General features: G+C 43.4%; 1 protein-coding gene across 7 annotated transcripts in view; it reads left to right on the top strand.

The window, feature by feature from the left end:
- Positions 1 to 21,847, top strand: part of LOC126562505 (RNA-binding protein Musashi homolog Rbp6) — a 584,848-nt gene that overhangs the window by 487,644 nt on the left and 75,357 nt on the right. The gene's annotated exons all lie outside the window — the stretch shown is intronic.

Raw genomic sequence — 21,847 nt, 5'->3', positions numbered from 1 at the left:
GCAGGGTTTCATCTTCCCGTTGTACACATTCATGCGCTCATTTTTTTTCGTCTTTCCGCTTCATACTCGCTCACACACAGCCATAGTGGTTTAATTTGATAAACGACTTGACATTTCATCTTTTCACCGTACATGCAGGCAGGCAACTATTACTTGCCGGCAGTACTGTAGCCATGTGCACAGGTTCCAACCATTGCTTTATTATTGCTACAATTGCCGTAGTCCAGAAAACCTTGAGCTTGAGCGGAAACCGTTGCGAAATGGCAAGAATTATTTCATCGAAATTAGAGCCACTTTGGTTGAATTGTGTGCCTTGGCACGTGGTAAAGATAGCAATGGAAGCACCAATTCGGGGGTTCCTAAATAGCTGTCACAAAGATATTATTTATTTAGCTACTCAGAGAATTGTTTCTGCAAGACGGTGATGTACGCGGAAATCATTTTTCGCCCTTTTTTCAAAGCAATTTGTAATACGTTTTGGTTTTTGCGTTTGACGCTCAGCTAAAGGGACTATAAATTAAATGTGATTTTGTTTTCAAATTCCACTACTTCTCTCCACTGTCATAAATGCTCTTCATGTAAGCTTTGTGCATCAACTTAAGCCATAACACACAGCACAATACTCCGCTACTAGCGGTGATGCTGATTTTAGACTGTTAACAGCTGAAGCACCATAATAATGAGCGATGTAAATTATACGAGCGTACGATCGTATTTTGTGTCGCCCAAAGCACCAGCCTGGCCCAACCCGATTGCCTGGGCCCCCCCCCCCCCCCCCCCCCGGATTTAACGTTGCAACCCATTAGCCACATGCAACGTCAATAAAAGCATATGCGTTTCGGTGCTCTAGCTGTTACAGACAATAGGGCAATGTCAGCGGGTAGCGATGGTACGCCATCATCATGACCTCAATCGGTCCCATAAAATGACACTTCAGTTTATGCAGCGCATGATGCTCGCTGGCAAAATGCTTCATAAAAGCGCGAGCGCGGAAAAACACTTGCGAGTTTTGCAGCGATAAATCATACGAGCATAAATAAAGACCACCGGCCGGCCTCTTCAGAACAGACAGCACCGGTAAGGGCAAAGCGTTGACTATGCGCGTTTTCTGCGCTTGAATTATGTTATGAATAACTCTTGTGAAACAAGCATTCTTGGGTGGCAGGTTTTGAATGTGAAGAAAAAGCACCGTGCTTTGTTTCTAGTGGCACACAATTAGACCGATTTGAAGAGCGGATTACATATTTGCTAGTGGGAATGATTAGGCATCGAGTGTAGCCCTACACCCTTGCGTCGTGACTGTTGAAATATTTACTTTTATTTCTTTATGAACGGATTGGATGCCTATAGGAAGCGATTAGTTTCACATTTACAGGAAAACGTACCATATTTACCGTTCGATTTAACACCCCTAACCAAACACATCTGCTGCGGATGGATCGGGTTCGTTAGGAATGTCCTGCAAGAAATCGGACCCAAGATTATAAAACCCGTCTAATGATTCTGATACGCAAATCAGCTTCGTAGAAAAATGCAATCCATTCTGTCAATAAGCATTCCGAACGACGATGCCAAGCGGATGGCTTTCCCCTGTATCGATTTGCTCTCTTTTACACCCATACGTGGGCCGTGGTTTCGCCTTTATTTACTTATCGGAAAGAGTAAACTAAACACGAGGAGAGGCTACACAACACTCTTACGTAAGCGGGTGAAGAAGGAACGGATAGCTGAGCTACATTTACAACGATCTAAATAGGTCGTAAAAGAAATGTGATTTATGAGGGTTTCGTCTCAAGCCAGCCCGACGCACTTACGCGTCTTCCGCTTACCCATCCTCTTCGTCAATCGAATTTCGAATCAAACCTGTGAGCAGCCGTCCACCTTCGGGAAGTGTGAAAGGTCACCACCCCTTGTGCCGTTTTATTGTGTATCGGCCAACCAATACCGACCGACCGACCGACCGACCGACCGATTGCTAATGGAGACGAGGATCATGGATAAGCGGCGCACAATTTAGAAATGCCAATCCTTTTGACCTGTAAGACGGGATAGGGATCCATCGAGTCGGATCCTACACACAATTGGCACCGTGGGTTTGTGTGTGTGTGTATTAGAATGTGAACCAAACAACAGCGTGAGAGGGAGGTAGGTAAGGGGTGGAAAAAAGCAGGTTTACGATTACAAATGATGCCCCCGTCGAATAGAACACGAGCGCCGTTTTCCAATATTTAGCCGTCGCTTGACCATTTTCCTTCACCTCGAATCGAACGACCTGGAAGCTAACGGTGGCAGCTTTGGAATATATTTTAATGTTGCACGAAAGAAAGACGACCATTTTGTGATACCTTTACCCGAACCCCTTTCCCAGCAACAACCGGAACACGGACCACGGGGTAAAAACGAACATAAGTCACCGATACGCGAGCATTCGGGTGTTCGGGGTTGAAGTAGTTTCAGTCTCGCACGATTTCAGTTGACCTCACGTCAATATCCAATTTGTTTATTTGCTTCACTCCGAAACTGGGGCTGGTGGGCTTTTCGGTTCAGCTCAGGTAGCTTGAAAATCAAATAACGGGTGGGTAATAGATTTTCCCTTCTGGTTGAAGCCCAAAAATCGCCTTTTTTTTTCTTGTGTGTGTGCGTGTGCCGAACAGGAATGATAAAGCAAAGGAATGTCGAGAACATAATCGGGCTTTTATATGATACGGCAACCGGTGTGAAATCAATTTGGGTCGAAAGGAAATGGACCCGAATAAATCCCGGTGCCTTTTTGGTGGGATAGTTTCCTTTTCTTTTTCCTGTGGTGGTTTTACTTCTTGCTTCTTAGTGCATGTAGATGTGAGCGCATATCAATCACTCAAAGGTGCACATTTGTCCGTGTTTTGTGGTGATGTTGCGATTGATGAATTATCCTTTGTGTATATGTGTGTGTGTGTGCGTACAAGAATTGGCAAATGGATTTGTTTCTTTTAAAACCAAGAAATGGTAAAACCGCACCACACTTTGCTGGAAGTTTTACTAATTGAGAGTACTATTAGCTACATTTTTTGATTTTATTGGCTGACTGACTGAGTGAAACGAGCTAGAAAACCTGCTCACATACACAACCCCAGCAACATCCACACGCAATAAAATGTTATCCATGTTTCGTGGATTCATTAAAGCGCACAACTAAATGGATGCTAGAAGATCGCATTAAATGCGATCAGAAACGGTACAAGCTGCCGCTAGCTTCGAGCTATGACTATAAAATCGCTTTTTACGAGTCGCAGGAAGCACATAAAAAAAACTTTTCATGCAACAGTTGCTCCAAACTCAATCACTCCAGCGAGCGGAAGGATTAAATCGTCTTAAATCCTTATGGTGCTCCGCTCCGCCGTTTTATCCAGCCAGTGCCCAGCAACAACAAAACACAGACAAAGCACAGTACAAAATCTTCAAAGTTATAGCCACTGCGTGTGGTGCCTTCGGAGAGTCATCTGTTGCAAATAAATGGGGCGCTGTTGATGGTCTTCGTGGCTCGAGGAACCCTCCCCGTGTACCAAGGGAAGCGGCTGCTGCAACCGGTTGTCGATTGAATTTTCGATAAATAACCGATTTTCTCAGGCGCGCGCAAAACCATTTTATGTGTAGAATGAAGGTATATGAAGGGAAGAAACATCGATAGGAACGGGAAAAAACGTCGGGGGTACAAAGATAGCTCCCGAAAGCACTCAAAATTGCCCGCAAGGGTATAATAAAGTTTTTTTTTTGTTTTTTTGCTTTATATTTGTATGTGTGTGTGTGAGTGGTTTTTCCTCGGAATTCAAAAACCATGCAGAGAAGAGTTAAATTGAAACGAATTCGAATAGAAAAAAACGTCTAAAAGTACAAAAAAACTCACACGCCTGTCTCTAGTCGCCTAGCCGACTGGTGGAAGGTTCTCCGGCCGTAAGCATTCCGTTTTGTTCTATCCGACTTTAACGTGAACCACAGCTGGGAATGTGCTGTGCTTGGTCGCGGTCAGCACCCGGATACTTTGCGAATGACGTTTCAAAGTGGAAGGCAAGAAATGTAGCTAAAAAAGCTACACAACACATCACGAACCACCATGCGTCTCCATCGGGAAAAAGAGTATTTGAAAAATTGCTCTTGCCCCAACAGCTGAACTTGGTGCAAAAGTTCCACTACACTCGCCCGCTTGCTTCGCGGTGGTCGAAGAAATGGAATGCAATCCACTGTGTACGGGTACGGGAGGGAAAAAGTTGTGCTTGCGAAAGAAAGAAGACAAAATAGCCCTCCAACCCAATGGTGGTGCTACCTCACACCCAGTTTTGGGGTTTTTTTTCCCATTCGTCGGGACAGCATTTTCCGGCCACCGGGCAGAACCGGGTTCCGGTGCGAGCAGATGGGCCACTCACTCTTTTTTAATGATGATGGGAAGCAAAACGAGCGCACAGTGTGCAACTGAACGTGTTCATTCAGTGAATTAATTTGACAGCTCAGGTGCTTTATGATTGTAATTAGACATGCCTGGCACGTCGTCGTCGTCGTCGCCTGCTGTGCTACCATGATAAAGAAGAGAAGAAAGATCACCTATCGAAAGTAAGCTCGTTCACAAGGGACGAGTGCTGGAAATGCCAAGCGCACGGAGACAAGTTCCCTTGTCCCGTTCGGTGTACTGCTATCAAGCAAACAGCGGAAATCGTCTCAACCCACGGAGGAGAAAATCTTTTTTATTTTCTTCTCTCTCTCCCTCTCTCTCTATCATTATTTATGTTGCAACACACTGGCAACAAAACGGCGGGGAAGCAGTGTGTACACCTGATGGTCGGATGGACGCCATTTCAGCGTGTTCACTCAGTTCAACGAGAAGCTACAACAGTAGGAGGGGTTCACGTCCATCCAAGATACATCATGGCACCAACGCTGCTCGATTGAGTCTTTCTTTGCTTCATGATATCATCGTCTTGGGAGAAAGGCTAGGGTACAGACTTTTTTTCTCTTGTCCATTAAACAGTTTTCCAAAGGGAACAGTATAAGCCAGTGAAATTGGAACACTTTAAATGCAATCGTGATAGTTTATCCGATGCTAGGTGAGTGTGCACAGGGAAACGATCTTGATGGTTTGTAGCTCATTTATGTTTGTGGGTTATAGTGATGAGTTTTCGCAAAGGATAGCAAAGAGCAATGCAGAGTTTAAGTCTGTTTCTTCCTTCGGTTGAGTTTCGTTAATGACTTACAGATTTGCAATACCGTTCCCTCACATAATGTTGAGCGAATGGTAAACTGTATAAGTTTTTGGATAGTGAAATTTATTCACTGCTAAATTAGCACAATTTTAAATCCTTAAGCATGTTGCCAGGTTACTCAAGTTCTTTCAAAAACAACCATGCGTCTCCATTCATAATAAATCATGCATTATTCACAAAACACCATGCGCCTCCATCAAAAACATACACTTTTTATATGTATTTTTACGGCTGTACTTCATTAGCAATTTTTCAAGCTTAATTGTTCATCGTACTAAACATTAATATTCGAATTTTTTTTATTTCATAATCTTTTCAGCTGGGTTTTTTCATTATTGTCTTGAAACCACTCTCTTTCTCCTTGATTTCCTTATCCAAACCATTGGTAGCATTGGTTTGAATCCACAAATCGAAACAAATACTCAAACCGCAAATGAGAGTTGGTGTACGATTCCCCTCAACTCGACCAATACATGAGATGGAACCAGGGGCAAGCAAATAGCATTATATAAATTGAATAACCCATCAAACTGTCAATTAATATTTTGCCTTTCCCCAGAACACGGGAGCCCGTAGGTCTTCGACCCTTGCAAGACAATCGCCGTGTAATCTGATGATAAATTGGCAGAAATAATTATTGGCCAGTGAATGGTTTCCAATAAGCAAATTATATGTCCCAGGTGGATAACACACACACACAGAGCATCACATAAACACACGAACCTACATGCATTTTAAATTGAAAGGACCGGATCACCGAACTTTGGTGTGCCGAATTTTCCAAAAGGTTGCCGTGCTGCCCGCACAAAACTGTTTGCCCTTCCGTTCCTAACAGTTCTTCCATTTCGAGCTTATGAATGAGCTTTTGTGATTGAGAAAATCATGGCAAAGAAGGGTGCAGAATGTTTACGGCGATTCAGGGGATCATTTGCTAGCCTTACCATTCTCTCTCATCTACCGGATATTGAAATTGGCAAACGTAGTCAATAATCAGACACCATGCTCGTGGTAGGGCGCATTGCACCGGCAGGGGAGGGTAGAATTTGTATACAGCTTTACGAATTATCAGTATCATCGTCCCGAACAGCAGCGCAAGCACAGAGACAGAGCAGCAGTGGCTGATCGAGATCTCGCACTATGATCCCCCGTTCCACACCAAATGCCACAACAGGGCACATTTCCTCCATTTTGTTGTGTGGTTTTGCAGGGAGTGAACCCAAATGCTCATGGTGCACCCATTATCGTCAATAATAGAATACCAATTTTCAATTATGATGTTGTCCATCGCCGTGATTTCTAAACGGATAGCGGACCCCGTTTCCGGCCGACGGCTGCTAGTTGCCAGGGTAAATTCCTCTCCGCCACTTTCTTTCCTTGGCTCTATTTTTCCACCGCACTGCATGACGTGTTGGTTGATGCCGGTGGCACATCCCGGAACTGGGCCCGGTTGTTTCGATGTGCAAATCAGATTTTATGCAACCCGGTGGTAGGAGGCTTATTTTTGGCTCAGTCACAAAGGGTTAAGCACTCGATTGGCGGAGTGATGCTGTTCGACGGCACAAGCGTGCACGGGGAGGAATGTGTTACGAATGCGCGTTTCGATTGCATTCGACACCACAGTTTGGTCGCTTGGTAACCTCCGAGGAAGGTTGGCGAACGATGGCTGTGAATGAGGCTATTGTGCAATGACGGGTGATTGGATGCAATGCACGCTGATGCATACAGAAATAAAATATCAAATGGCAACAAATTGAACGGCAATTGTCTCTAATTAAGTCTTCGAATCTCACGTGCGCTTGGTGGATCCGATTCAAGGACAGACTTGCATTTTATGGTAGCGGCAGTTGAGAGCTTGTTGGAGAAAATGAATACAAGCTCATTGAAAATGCTGACCCAGCGTTTATGTGTTCCTATAGTTTGATGCTTTTGTTTTAAAATTATTTTTGGCTTTTTGATAGATTATTTTATCTTTTTTTTTTTCGTTGAAAATAACAACACAAAATATTTAATTATAAGTGATGTGTAGTTCAATTATTTTATTTTATTAATTATTTCAAAAAACACAAACACAAAAATTAAATCATTTAAGTAAGCTTCTACTATCATATAAATGTACATGAACATTCTAGTGGTTTAAGACTTCTCTATCACTTTAGTAAACAACTCCTTTAACTGGTAGTTAGCTTTAAGGTGCTTTAGCTTCGGTTACGGTGGCTTTGAATCCACCAGCCAGCAGCAGAACTGGTTGAGAGAAATCCATAAGAGACCGACGGGACAGTGCTTTGGAAAAAATACCCAAACCAAACGACTTCGAATATATTTATAACCTTTTGTTCAAATCTGCATAGATTTATGGCGAATGCAAAAGATTCACGTAGATTGCCACAACGTCGAACAGTTGTGTGCCGTTCCCTTACAATAACATTCAGAGAAATGGTGTGTATGTGTGTGTGTGTGTGTTTGTGTGTCTGTGGCGATAGTGAAACCGCGTACTGCAATAGAATAGCGATGGTAGTTCCCCAGACCGTACAGTCTGCACAATCGCGTAGCGATTTACGTACCAAGTGAGCTACTGCCGGGGAGTTCATCGTCAGCTCGCTAAGCCAAACTAAGCTAGCTCATAGCTTGCTTCCAGGACCGAGACTGGGCGTGCAACGCGTGTCTAAATGGCACGCGAAAAACAACAGAAAACGTTGCCCACCATCTTTCTAGCGATGCGCGGGTTTTAACGGTCAAACCCGGTGCAGAAAACGGCACTAGCCAACGCGAACCTGGCGTGCCACTTTTCGCACTCGAATCCAGTGACAACTAACCCTCGTTTTCGAATGGTTCGCTATCCAGTGGTAACCATCGTTTACTGTCTGTGTTTAGCTTTTATATTGCGTTCCATCTTGCTTTTGTGTCCTTTTTGCCGGGAACTACCGCACTGGTGGTTCGGTTTTGTTTATGCACGAATAATATTCGCTCCATAATTCCTTCACATTGCCATTTGCTGGAAGAAATAGTAAAACCAATCCGGAGTGCGGGAGCGTTTAAGCGAAATACAAACAACCGTTTGGGGTCGGATTGGGGTTGTTTTTGTGAAGCAATCCGTGTTGATGCAACAAGACACATGGAAGTTTGCTACACACGTTCGATTGCTGAACGCAACCAAAAAAATCTTTATTGTAATATTCAAAATGGTTCCGGATAGCGTCGGAACTGCGTTTGTTTATTTGCAATTAAATAAAGTTGATAAAACTTAGCAGAACATAGAAAGTAATTTTAAATTTTGGACATCAAGTGGTTTATAATTTTGAAAAACGATATTTTTTGGGAAACTTCTCCAATTATACTGCAATTAATTATCAATTTTTGTGGACGCTTCTGGCAGTATTGTTTTGCGTGTATTCAATCACCAAAACCAAGTGTTTGTTTAAAAAAAACTTCTTCCGAGAGACTTTCTTTGCCCACCATCAGATGTTCATCATCTGCATCCGCTGCATACACCAGTTATCTTACCTCTTTTGTACCCAACATGATACTCATCATCGCCGTCACCATCATCAGCTGTAAATGTTCAGTTCATACACATTACCGAAAACATACGGACCACTGCAGGCGCTGGAGGAGTGTGTGTGAACATCGGTGGTTCTGTTTCCGTACGAGTATAAGGCCACTAGAGAGGCCTGTTCGTTGGTTGGTTGGTTATTCAAGCGTTGTTTCAAATTTTTAACCCTGTGTTTGAACGCATATTTTCCAACTGCCTGCTCTTAACGCAGTACACCACCACCTGGGCACCTGGTCTGGTAGAACGGTAAAATGTTCCACCGACGATGGCCGGCAACCATCGAAATGAATAAATAAATTATGAATTTTTATTCCCAGTAATGATAATAATTTGCATATTATATTAGCCGCTCCGTGTTCCGGTTTTACGAACACACACATATACACATTCTCTTTTTTTTTGCTTTTCATCGCTCAACTGGACAACCTTTGGGTGGGGGGATAAGGGGCACATGTGTTCGGCGGTTTCGGTACACCTGCATGACCGGTGCGCTGACCGCGCACTTTTAGCGATGAATTTTAGAACGCGAACGCGATTTTCATTCGCGTTAATGTTTCCCTTCGATGCGTTTTTTTTTTCGGTGTGTCCCTCGGGAGGAGTGTTAGGGCCACCGCTTTCCGGTGCTGTGTGTTCTGTGTACGACGAGCAACACTCTTCCGGACCGGAACGCTTAACCGTTTGTTAGCTCAAGTACCGTACCGGTATCCTGTACCGGTGTAAAGGGGCCATTTTACGGGGTGATTTCGATATTTTTATTTTTTTAAACATCGGCCCCGTCTCATTGGTCAGAATTTATTTATCCATTTTGTTTTTATTTTGTATGCCTTTCTTTCACACTCACACACACCCTCCTTTTCTGCATCGCTAAAGGTTGGTCATGTACTCTTGTGTCAAGAGGCTTCCAATGTTACGATAAAACTAATAGGAAATGTAGTTGTTAAATCAAGTGAAGCAACATTGAGCAGAGGCCAAAGTGATGTCACATATTTACCAATTACTTTAATGATGTTGATTTTTCATATTGCAAATTCATGTTTTTAAAATAAAAAATATTGATTTTGGTTGATAGAAGCACTATCATAAAGTCTGGCAGTTTTCACATAGCAGACTTCTAATGAAACCGAAATAGGATTTGAAGTTCTTAAATGTTTTTCAATTCTTTATTTTATTCGTGATATTGCAAGGTCATTCGTTGAAACTAATTAGCTCAATTGTTTTGTCTATGTCCTATAAAGATGTCCATCAAATGAATCTAATTTCACAAGTTCCGAGGAATATCACATATCGTAGAGCAGTTTTTGATCAATTTGGAGCAATTTTTAAGGGATTTTTTTCTTTTTTTTTCTATATTTAGTGAGCGTTTCTTCGAAAAAAATATAAAAAATCGAGATTTCTCGCGTAACGAACGGTTTTAAATGTACACAATAACAGAACATTTATCCAAAATTACTAACTTGCAGTCCCGTCGACATAAATAGACAGCAGGCCCTACATATTCCACATTGCCCTATCACTACTTACTCGACACTATTTCTGAGCAATTTCTTTCTGTACTGCACAAGAAAAATCGACTGAGCATCAAGTTCCCTTCAAACTGGAAGTGGAACAAATTTGCCTCCCAATCCGACCGCACGCCCTCACAAGCTTCCGGATTATCCAGAGCAACTTGATTAACGTGAAGTAAACAAGCCAATAAATTACCGATCACCGTTGGCTGACTCTGGTCATTACTGGCGACTTTGCAGCGCTCCTCCTTGTCGGTACGCTATCTACTATCGCTATGTGGATACCAACATATCTTTCTTGTATGTCTCGATTCTCGTGTTTTCAAACCAAGGATGGGAAAATATGTTGACGCTCGCTAAAGTGACACACGGCGTGCCTTGAAGTGAATGAACTCAACTATTTTTTCTCTGCTCTCTATACTTAAACTCACACTGTTGTGGCTGGGCCGAATCAAGGCACAACAAAAAAGGCAAACATCTTGTTGCTTCGTACCACGTTTTTGTGCTCCGGATTGATTCCATCAAGGATTGATTTCAGCAAGTATGGATATGGTTTCGGATTTTTTTTCTCTCTTCATTCTTTCCATATCCCTTATCCCTCCCTCCGTTCTAGGTTTTGCAAGGAGGTTTTGCTAGTAAATTGTGCTATCCAAACCACCCAGATTCTGGTTAGTGTTACTTCCCATCGAATACCTGGGAAAAGGGAAGTACAACATTTTGAGCGTTTGGTGTTCGTTGCACCATCACCTCTAACCCGTGGGTGATGTATGTAAAGCTAGCTTGAGCTTGAAAGCGGCAGGAAATGGAATTAGGATAATTTTATTACGAGTCTCACAAGTCTAACGGAGGCGCACAACAACTCCCATCGCTACCGTGCGCCATGTAGTGTAAGCTGAGCACAAACAAGAAAGAACAGGGCAACAAAACGAACAAGAATCAAGCAAAATAAAACCAGTGGGATCGAAAAATTGTGCCCGCACAAATAACCGACACTACCGATTGGTTGGTTTGTACAGCAAAGCGTAATCGTAGCAGCAAGAAACACACAAGCCACGACACTGCACAACTGCTTTTCCGAGCAGATAGCACAGCACTGTGTGTCCACGGGTACGCTCTACCGTGGGTACGTCGGCACGTTCGACTCGAAGAAAATGTAATTGACTCCCTGATGGGTTGATTTGACTGGCGGGATATTCATCAGGATTCGTTTCGGATGTTCCCATTGGGGAGTCCGCTAGGGTTTCCGATCCGGTTCGATCGCTCTGCGTTCGGTGGGCATGATTACCCCTTGCCAAAGGTGAAATTCTTTCCCATTTGCTTTCTTCGTTTGCTGTTATTCGATGATGTTGGACGATTCACGACATTTGCTGTATAATAATGGGTGATTTTGCATGGCATTAACTCTTCTTGCAGCGCTTTTCTATTTCTCTGTCCCGTTTGCATCAATATTTTCATGGATTCGTTTCGAAATTGACTACATTTATACAACGTTGCTGCGATTGTGTTACAATGTTGGCTTGACAATGTTTTCTTTTCTCTTTTTGTTACAGGTATGTACTGAAGGATTGTTAACCTGGAGCGTTCATTTCAATGCAGCGGTATTGGTAGCTTAAATTCAACATTAAATTCTTAAATTATCACTAAATCGTGCACACACCAGCAGTCGAAGCAGCAAATCACCGATACAATAACATTATGATGGAAGATTAAACAACACAAACGCTTTTCTTGCCCTGTCACACCATTGACAGTTTCTTGACGGGGTTGCTTTTACTCATCCTTTTGCAGGCGACTCGGGCGAGCATAATAGAAAGAAGAAGAAAAACAACAACATTAGTCTATTTTCTAGCCCCCAGAACTGACACGTAAACACATACACACAAAGACAGCGCGACACAGCGACTGTCACTCGAAACAACCGGATCCTCTTGACGGGTTTGCCGGAAAATCCATTTCCCGTTCGCTGTCATTTGTTTGGCCGCTTGCTGGCTTGCTTGCTTCCCAACCTCCCCTCCACCGACGGGCAAAACCCACCATACGCCACCGTAGCATTTTTCGGTCCTATTTCAATCCGATAATCAGAACCGGGCTCGGAAGACCGATGTCAAACGGTAGAGAACGATTGTCTTTTTTGTGTGTGTGTGTGTTTGTGCGCTGCTTGCCCATGTTCGTTTCTTCATTTCTCGAATAACCTCGTCCTTGACGTTGTTCTGCCAGGCCGGCCGGCTGACTCTCGGCATCGTCAGCAATTCTTCCGATTTGCAATCCGATCTGTAACCGGATCGGCCCGAAAAGCGCTGCCTGGGGTGGCTAAGTTTCACCGGTTTTGCTTCGGGCGGTTTTTTGGTTCGGCAGCCAGGTCAACCGTATCGTATCCGTCCCTGTCAGTTCCCGTCCAAACTTGACACCGGAGCTCGAACTTCGTTTCCACCTATCTGCCACCTTCACTGCTCTTACCGGGAAGGACGAAACACAGGCTATGATAGAGTTGACACCACGTGCCAAAAGCGTACACCCACCCACACACATGCACGGCTTTCACTTCACGACTGGCCAACCAGCAAAACGGATGACCAATGTTGGGGCCTTGGCGCGTATCTTCATCGCGGTTTGCTGCGTGTCAGCCAAAGAGCGAAAACTTATCCGAACGATGACTCTACCTAAACGTCTGACAGACATTGGGGAAGCGCTCTGTATGTGTGTGTGTCTGTGTGTTTTTGTGCCCTCTGTCGAGCAGTGACACATCTCGTGTTCAAGCTGCCGGTCACAAATTTATCGGTTCTTGATTGGTTCGTGGCGAATGCTGCTCAGGAAAAATCGATGAAATATCCTTCCGCTCTTGCTCCTTCCGTTTGGGGAATGGCATGAGAAGTCTGATCGTAAGTCGTTGTGCGCGTAAGGGTGACAAGAAATCACTTATTGTCAAAAAGGTGTTTGTTTAGTGAGATTTTGTTTTGCTCTTCTACTGCAAAAATACCCTTTTTAACGTTATTTGACGATGTAAGTGTTCTTCACAAGCAAGATGAGAATTTTCTTGCAAAGAATATAGCTATGGAGGCATCAGTCTCGCCCTTTTTTCGCTTTTCTTTCAAGGTTTTTTCCTTTCTCCAAACGCTAAAGTCTTTCTAATGGATTGAAACATCCAATTATACATCAAAGTGTGTTTGGTACAGAAATGAATGTTTCCTATCGAACCTCTTACCTCGCTAGAAAACATCAAACAGGCAGGCAAGCGATTATGGGAATGAAAATCACATCGAAAATCCAAAACACAACATAACAGAACGGTATTGTTAGCCCTGCGAAAGTAGAACGCACGTGAACGATTTCATTTATTGTAGATGCTTCTAGCCCTTCAAACAAACGCTTGTCACCACATAAAACACGACAAACCAAAAGCACCACACACGCACACCATCGTTCTACTCCTTCCAGCGAAACGGATGGATGTGTTTCGGTTGAAAATTTATTTCTCCTCTTCAAGTCACCACGAGGGTTTTCCGTCAAAAAAGCATTGCCTAGAAATTGAATCGTGTACAATCAGGAAGAAAAAGCGAACGCCTTACATTTCTATCCGAGAAGCCAACGCAATTGATATGGACTAGCACAGTCGCCAGGAATTCATTGCGCACGGCACAATTGTTACTTCAAATGCCTGCTTTTTTTTGCCGTCTACGATCGTAAAACGATTTTGCGTTTTTCTTCATTCTTCCTCCTTTCTTCCCTACAAACAAACCAATGTTACTTTTGTTGTTTCATGTTTCCTCTTTCCGTGTGCGTGTGTGTGGGGTGCATGGTAAGAGATGGAAATTGTTTTTCCATTCTCAATTTTTGGTTCCAGTGTGCGCCCGTTGTAGCGCCAAAAAAGGGAATAATGTGAACGTAAGGATATCCTAACGATATTTTTATAGCTTAACGTCTCTGTATGTACGTCTGGTCGTCACTTTTTATCTTCCGCTGTTTCAACAATCTAATACAGAATGACAAGCACCAGTCTGGTACAGCGAATTGTTTCGTTTTTTTTTTCGCAAAGAGATTTTATGTTTGATTTGTTGTGATTTTTGTGACAGCAATTTTTGACTTCTTTTCTTGTGCGTACACTCCTTGTAACTGTTTTGGAATGGAAATTATTTCACTTTTGCGTACTCTGTTTACTAGAAACGCAATGCTCTGAACACGTATCTTCTGCGTAGCTGTTTACGAGTTCATAATTTAGATGAAGGTTTGATTCAATCAACACTTTGCTCGTTACCTTACATCTTGCTGATTTCGCATGACCTTATGCAATCCAAGGAATTATTAATGGATCATTTGAGGAATGAAATTGAATTCATTGCTCCGAACCACCCCCGTGCCCGGCTGGCAAACCTTAAAAGGGTAAATGAACCTATTTCCCGAAGGGGATGACACCCTACAGTTTGTGTGTGTGTGTGTACAGGATTTACCGATGGAAAGGTCTGGTCCGGTTCCGTCTAATCTCCCAACCGTTTGGTCAGTTGAGGTTGATTGAAACCACATCAAAATGTAGTTACTAGTTTCAGTGCGGTTTCACATTTCATCTCATCTTTTCCCTGGACTTCTCGTACGACCCACCATAGCCCATAGCCCATTTATCACTGCACTTACGCACCTGTGTCGCTCGAGCCACAAACCTTGCGGTGGCACAAGATGCTGGATCGGATGGATTGGTTTGCAAACGGGGCACCCGGTTAGGTACGGTTTAACGGCCCGATACCTGAACCTCCTTCGGTACGTGCACTTTCCTTGCGCGCCTCCGGTATGCGATTGGCTGTTTTGCAAACGTGGAGACTGAAAATGATTGATTGCCTGTCATCGGTGAGACTGTGTCGAAAAAGACCTGCTGCTGCTGCTGCTGCTGCTGTCCAGTTGCATCGAACGGAACAGTCGAAAGAGAGTGATGGTTATTCGATAGCCTTCAAAGCCCGCAAGCTCGTTTGAATAACCACAAAATCCGGCCGTTTCCAGGAGCACCAGGAAAATGAGTGGGGTTCAGGCTTTAGTTTTTTTGCTGTCGGTCCTTACCGGCAAAAAGCCGCCGGGCAGATCCGACCCGATCTGTCTCCTTTAACGCACACAACCATCGATCGTGTTGGGGACGAAAATGGGAATGCAACCATAACTTTGACTTGGACCTGTCATCAAGCCCGTCAACCCCCAGCAACCGTCACCGGGCATGAAGTGATGGAGTGTTTGCTCCCGTTGGCATTCGCCAATGCTGGTACGGCTTCAAATGGCTGAAAGGGATTTAATTAAATATTCAAATTTGTTTCATTTTATTACGACGTGTTCGGGCACGCGCGCGCGTTCTCCGTCGCCCCGTCGCTGCTGATGACTCGAGCTGCAGATGACTGTGTCACGCAACACTGCCGCACACATGATATGTGAGAATGAAGCTTCTGTTTCGGCTTGCTGGCTTCGTGCGACTTGTACTGTGAAATTCCAATCCCATTTATCTTCCCGGTGAGGACATGAGAGTGTGTTTGTGTCTAAAAGTATCTCGAATGTGCATTTACATTTGCACGAAGCTAAACCACAACGTTCTCGTGCACTAATACCTGAGTTTGGTAGCGAAAGTTATGTGATGTGCAGTTGTTCGTCTTGTACTGTCCACCTTTTCTGGTACACTGACATGATGTTGGAGTGTGTATGGTGGTTCGAAAGCTTTTGAGGTCTTTATTTTAAGGATGAGGAAATGCTCATGTCATGAAATTCCCTTGTCTGGCGGTTTTTTTTTGTGAGTGGAATGAAATCAATTTAAGCTTTTTCTTTTGACTGCACACGTGCAGTAGTGCTTAGTGTTAGTTTTTGCTTCTACGTGTGTGTTGGGCCTTCCGGTTGCGAAAGGGAAAGCGGATGGAGGGAGAGATTTTCCATTTATCAACAACCTTCAGCAGTAACCGCAAGCTCATTCGTCCATCCGTTCGCTGTCCGTTGCCTGTTGACTTGCGTCGGTTTTCTACTGTCATCAGAGCGCTAAGCTTGGCTGTAGCCAAACCGTTTCACTTGGACGGATTGCAGCTGACTTCGATGGCCTTGTCTAATGAACTGGTATTGTTCGGATGGCAGCCGGAATGGAGATTTGGACAAAAGCGTACAAAATGGAGGTCCTGTCCAGTGAGATTTAATTTTTCTTTTTCGAAGGAAAATGGAAGGGATAAATAGTAAATTAGTTCTTTTTTATTGAGATTTACGAACACTGCAACGTTCCTCCCATCTTCCCATCCCATCTCCCATCGTCAGTTAAATTTAGTGATCATTTTTCTTCAGTGTTACACGAACTTTTTCTATCATTTTTTAAGCGTTAAGTAGTTTTTGAAATTTTTTTTATGGGATCGATTTATTTTAGAAGCAACTCTCTTTTTGTATTGTAACTGCACTGTTTTCCATAATTTCTGTACCCCTCTTACATTATTATGTTAACAAAATTTGTGCTTAAAATTATTTTCACTCAACCTCTCACGTCACAAACGTCTCACTTTCAACACAAACACACCTGTCACACCTTTATTGAAGTGCTTGAAGTTCAGCACGGGCGCACCAACGAAATAAATTTATTTCACGCTGTGGAACTTTTATCATCACGCATTGCGAACAGCATCGCACGGCTAAAGAAAAACGCCCTTAGCACACCTTTTGAAAAATTACCCGTTTCAGAATCCACCGCACCGTTCAAAGTAAACGAGGTAGCACAGTTGTGGGGCAAAGTGTAAACCCCCCCGAATTCTCGCCTTTGACACCAACCTCCTCCACAAGATCTGTGGAAACTTAACTGCCAAAAAATGATTTGCCTCGCGTTGAAACTCCCTGGCCCTGTGCCCAACAGGAAATCCACTCCGGCCTACACACTCTTACCAACAATGGTGGCTCACCAAATACTATCGGAAAGATGAAAAATTGCATACAATTAAGATCGTGCCCCTCGGTGCCATTTTCTTGCGCGAATGCCTAGCGCTTGACGTACCGTTTTCTCTTCCACTTGGAAAAAACTGGCCCGTGAGCACCATTGTGCACCATTTTCTTCCCACCCGAAGGATGATTTGCTCCAAATTTGCACCTGTGATAACCTTTTTCGGTGCGGCGAACGCTTTGCTAAGTTATGGTGCGTTTTCGGGCAGGAATTTGAGGGAAAGCGAGTTTTATTCACACTTACGTGCATCTTTCCAAACCCAACATTACCTGAAGAAAAAGAAAAAAGGCAAGTGGCGAAGATTTAAATGCTTTCTTTAAGGGTTATTCAGGGGTTTTCGTGAGGCAAAGACGCGAGGATGAAACGAAAAATGAACATACTTGGAAGCAACTCACTTCAAAAAATTTCTCAAACCTTCTACTGCGCTGTTACCTTCGAGGCAAGCGGTTCGGTAAGAAATGCTGCTACAATTGAACGCCATTTCTCACGTGCCAGCCTGCCAGCACCGAACGCTCGCGGTGCTGCACACGTTGGAAGCGTTATAAATTTTGCTCCATAATAAACTGAAGCCGACTCACTCACGTCTGTCACCGCGTAAGACACTTGCCTGTCGTCACCGGGCAACCGAACGGAACAATTTTGTCTTTGTCCCGGGGTCCCGTCCTGCTCCGCTTCCCTTTTGCCACACTCTTTCCGAAGGTGTGATGCATTAAAGAATTGTTCCAGTGCGAGCAAACTGAAACCTCCGGTTTGATAGCAGAGTCGGAAAAAGAGTAGTTGAGTTCCGTTTAAGCAGCAAGCATTGAAAGTGCCTGCGCTTGGGCCGAAAAAAGTGTCGTTAATTCATCGCAACCCTCCCATGTGCAGTGGAACATTTTCGCACAGGCAATTCGGCGCGAAATTTATTTACTCCCACTGAACGTGATGAAGCGATGCGAACGGATCGGTCCACCAGAACGACGAGCAGTAACGTAACATCTTCACATTGCGCTAGCGGAAAACCGGGCGGCTCCATTATTCTCAATACGGGAAAAATGAAAGCAAAGAAAAGCCCGTACCATTCTATCGTGCGCCTTTTACACCTCACGAATGTCTTCTGTTTTTCATTTTTATTTCACCGCTGTCATCTGCAGGGAAGCAAGCAAGTTCGTTGGTGTACGGGAAAAGGTGTACAGCAAAAACTGGAAACCCCTATTTCTGTCATGCCCTGGTAGATAAGAGTGTGGACAACCACGGGAAGGATGGTTGCGATGGTTGGTGGTTTTATCTATCTTAAACTGTTGCCATATTTCTCCAACCTTTCTGGTTCTTAGTGGCTCCAGCGCGTAAAAAGGTGTGAAAATGACAAAAATGAAATAAATTACTAGCCTTAAAATATGACATCGATATATTTTACGGTTGTATCTTGGATCGTTTGCCGGTGACATCAAGCACCACACATTGAGGGACCTTTGCTAAATTGTAGCTTTTCTAGGTTTTCATCTTGAAATAGCAAATTTACAGGTTGCAATCAATTTTTTTTTGTATTTTCTACTTTATATAAAGATTTTAATTGGTTTAGTTTTTTTCTTCTACCAAGTTTTTCCCTTTATATTTGAAAGCGTCAAAGGGAAGAAAATTCCACAAAGTAAGGAAACGATAGAAATAATTTCGAAGTTCAGTGCAACGCAATACAGCACTGCAGTAACCACTCAAAGAAAGATGCAACCGATAAGATAGTTAGGTTAACATTTTTCTCCGTTCCATTATTTACTTCCACTGCACACCTACCTTGCAAAAGACATTCGAAACAGCCCCAGCTAGGTGCCAGTTTCTACAACAACATTAATGGCTGCTTAACAATCGTACGCAATCGTACACAAAAAGCGAAATGGAAGAAGCTAAACACAACAGTTGCAACAGTGGGAAAAGTTAACTTCAAAAAGAAAGGCAGAACATCGGACAATAAAGCATATTGAAGCTATTCTCTGGTCCTACTTTTGCTACTACCGGAGTGACCAAATGGCACTGATAGTAGCAAAAACTTGAAACTTTTCTACTCAAGTGCTCGTGCCCGAGGGAAAACAGATCTCCCACTTCCCGGGCCATATACCTGCCATTGATGGAGACGATTGGATGGTTGGATGGATAGGTTTCATTCTTACCTAATTGGCAACAGTGATGCGATGACCGATGTTGCGTTGGGAAAGTAGTTTTCTTCGAAACAAGAGTATTTCTCTTGGAAGTATAAGTCTTACGGAAGAAATTGATGGTTGCTCACAAAATGGGAAGAAACGAGCTTTTAAAATGACGTTGTTTTTCGTCTCTTATTAAATGTTTTGAAATATCAAATAAACTCACTAGCTCGGGTATGTAAACAATACTTTCTAATCGTACTGAAATATGTTATCGTTTCATTTGAGCTTTGCTAGAATACGTGACGAATCCTACAAAAAGTACAATTGCGTCATTACTTGACCGCTTTAATACTTTCAAATTGAAACGTCCTTAGCATACAACAGCAACAAGATCGTCTCTAGTGTTCCTAGTAATGCCGCTCCTGAGCAAAACCAAAAAACCTCCCACTCTAATAGTGTCCTTTGAGAGTGTCACTGCTAACAATCAGTTTTCCATAAAACAACAACTTCTCATCTAAATTGTACAAGTTTTTAATTTCCATTTCTACCGGAGCTTTTGCATACCTTCGCTGCGTCCATTTGCCAGCTTTCCTTGAGCTTCTATTCTACCGAAAGTTTGTTTTCCTTTCGGTTGTGCCAATCGTGCCTTTCGTGTCATTTCATTTTGAAACACCCCTCAAACCCCTCCTTAGCCTTCTGTTACTTGCACGAGTTTATCGTTTTTCGATTCTACAAAATGAGAAAAGTACTGCTACTGCTTCGATTGAGCTGGAGAAAAAAACAACAACCCCGCACACAAACACGTACACACGAAAAATTGCTTATCATTAAAGGAACGAACATTTAACATACACGCGACAGACGGGCTGTTTACCGGGAAAACAAGAAAGCAAAACGCCGAGACAGAAAAACCAAAGAAAAGAACAGATGCAAACAAAACGATACAAACTGGAGTGTCGTCCGAACGGCACACCACCGTACACAACGAGCGGAGCGGGAAAGTAAAATGGGAAAGTTTAAATTGACTATTTAAATTCCGCTGATTAAAACAGATTCGCATTCGCATAACAACTACTGCCAGCGCGGGCTGGCTGACTGTTTACACAGAGAAGGCCGGGGAAAAAAAAGCGGAGACCAAACCTCGACTCGAATCGGCCAGCATCGAAATCTTTTGCGAAATTTCCATGTCTTTCCAGTTTTGTTGACGTTAGGTTTGAGTAAAACGGCAAATCGCTGAGAAATAAAATAACAGCGAAAGTATCAGCACAGTACGTACGTTTCGGCAACGCCACTAGCCCAAAAGGGACGCTTTATTGGGCTGAGGATGGAAAATCTAAGCGAGTGAGAACGAGCCAGAATAGCGACCGAGTAGGTTTGGTTTATTTGCTTCAAATCACGACACGTTTCGTACCCGTTAAAATGGAATCAAATTTAATGACGGATTTTAACTAGCCAAGGAACAAGGCAAGCATTCCACGCTGCACAACAACATGTTTTGTCATGATTTGATGATTTTAAAGGTTTTCATGTGAAGGAAATAGATAAGACACTGTTATCTTTAAGAGTTGAAGGAACAGACATTGTAACGGTTTTGACTGATTTCACTCTGACAGACGTTCACAAGTATTATCCTATTTTCTTGATTATATTTATTTGCTTCTTCTTCTTCTTCTTCTTGGCGTAACGACCTCTAAGGTCATGCAGGCCATTGAAATGGCTTTCTAGACTGCCGATAATACCACGTAGTTGGTTGGTCAGACCTCACTACGGGAAGACGGTCCCGGATGAGATTTGAACCCCGGTCCTGCCGTTTGAAGACCGGCGCCGCTGTCGCCTACACCACCGGGCCGCCCCAATTTATTTGCTTAAGATAGCCCTTTAAATGATTCATGTAAGAAGATATACAAAACAAAAACATATCAAACCTTTAAAACAATCTACAAGCAAGCGAGATGATTCATCCTTTTCATTCCATGCTTCGCTGCTCAACTCCCGAAACAGACCATGTTTTATTGTTCCTCTAATAAGCGATACCAATAAAATCCTGTCTGATTTCCTACCCCTTTTTCGTCATGGCGACTTCTTGGCGACCATTTATTTTATTTCCCAACGAAGCTCGACTTTTCCACTCCGATTTCCTACGCTGAACGCGTTTTCTCGCTCCATTCCGCCCCAAAACCCGGCAGCCGAGGAGCAACCGGTGCCTGCCAACACACACACACATACACAGCCTGTAAAGATATAAATCTAACCCGACCGCTGTTGTGTCTCGGTTTTGGCTGGCGTGAAGGCGAAATTTATTTTTCATTACAGGGCCTCTCCCGTTTAATGACTTTCGAATTCCAAATGAGCCCGAAAAGGGAAACAGAATATGCTGATGATCGCCGATGAGCGAGGAGAGAGCTATGGGGAGCAGAAACAAGAGGGGAGGGGGGAGGAGTAGCTTTTTGGGTTGACCTCGAAAGAATGCCAATAGTTTTCGGCCGACAAACCTAAATCTCTTGCTTTGCAATGGG

This window comes from Anopheles maculipalpis, chromosome 3RL (assembly GCF_943734695.1).
Source record: "Anopheles maculipalpis chromosome 3RL, idAnoMacuDA_375_x, whole genome shotgun sequence".
Taxonomy (NCBI): domain Eukaryota; kingdom Metazoa; phylum Arthropoda; class Insecta; order Diptera; family Culicidae; genus Anopheles; species Anopheles maculipalpis.
Note: the sequence above shows the minus strand (reverse complement) of the source record. Positions and strands in the feature narration are given on the sequence as shown.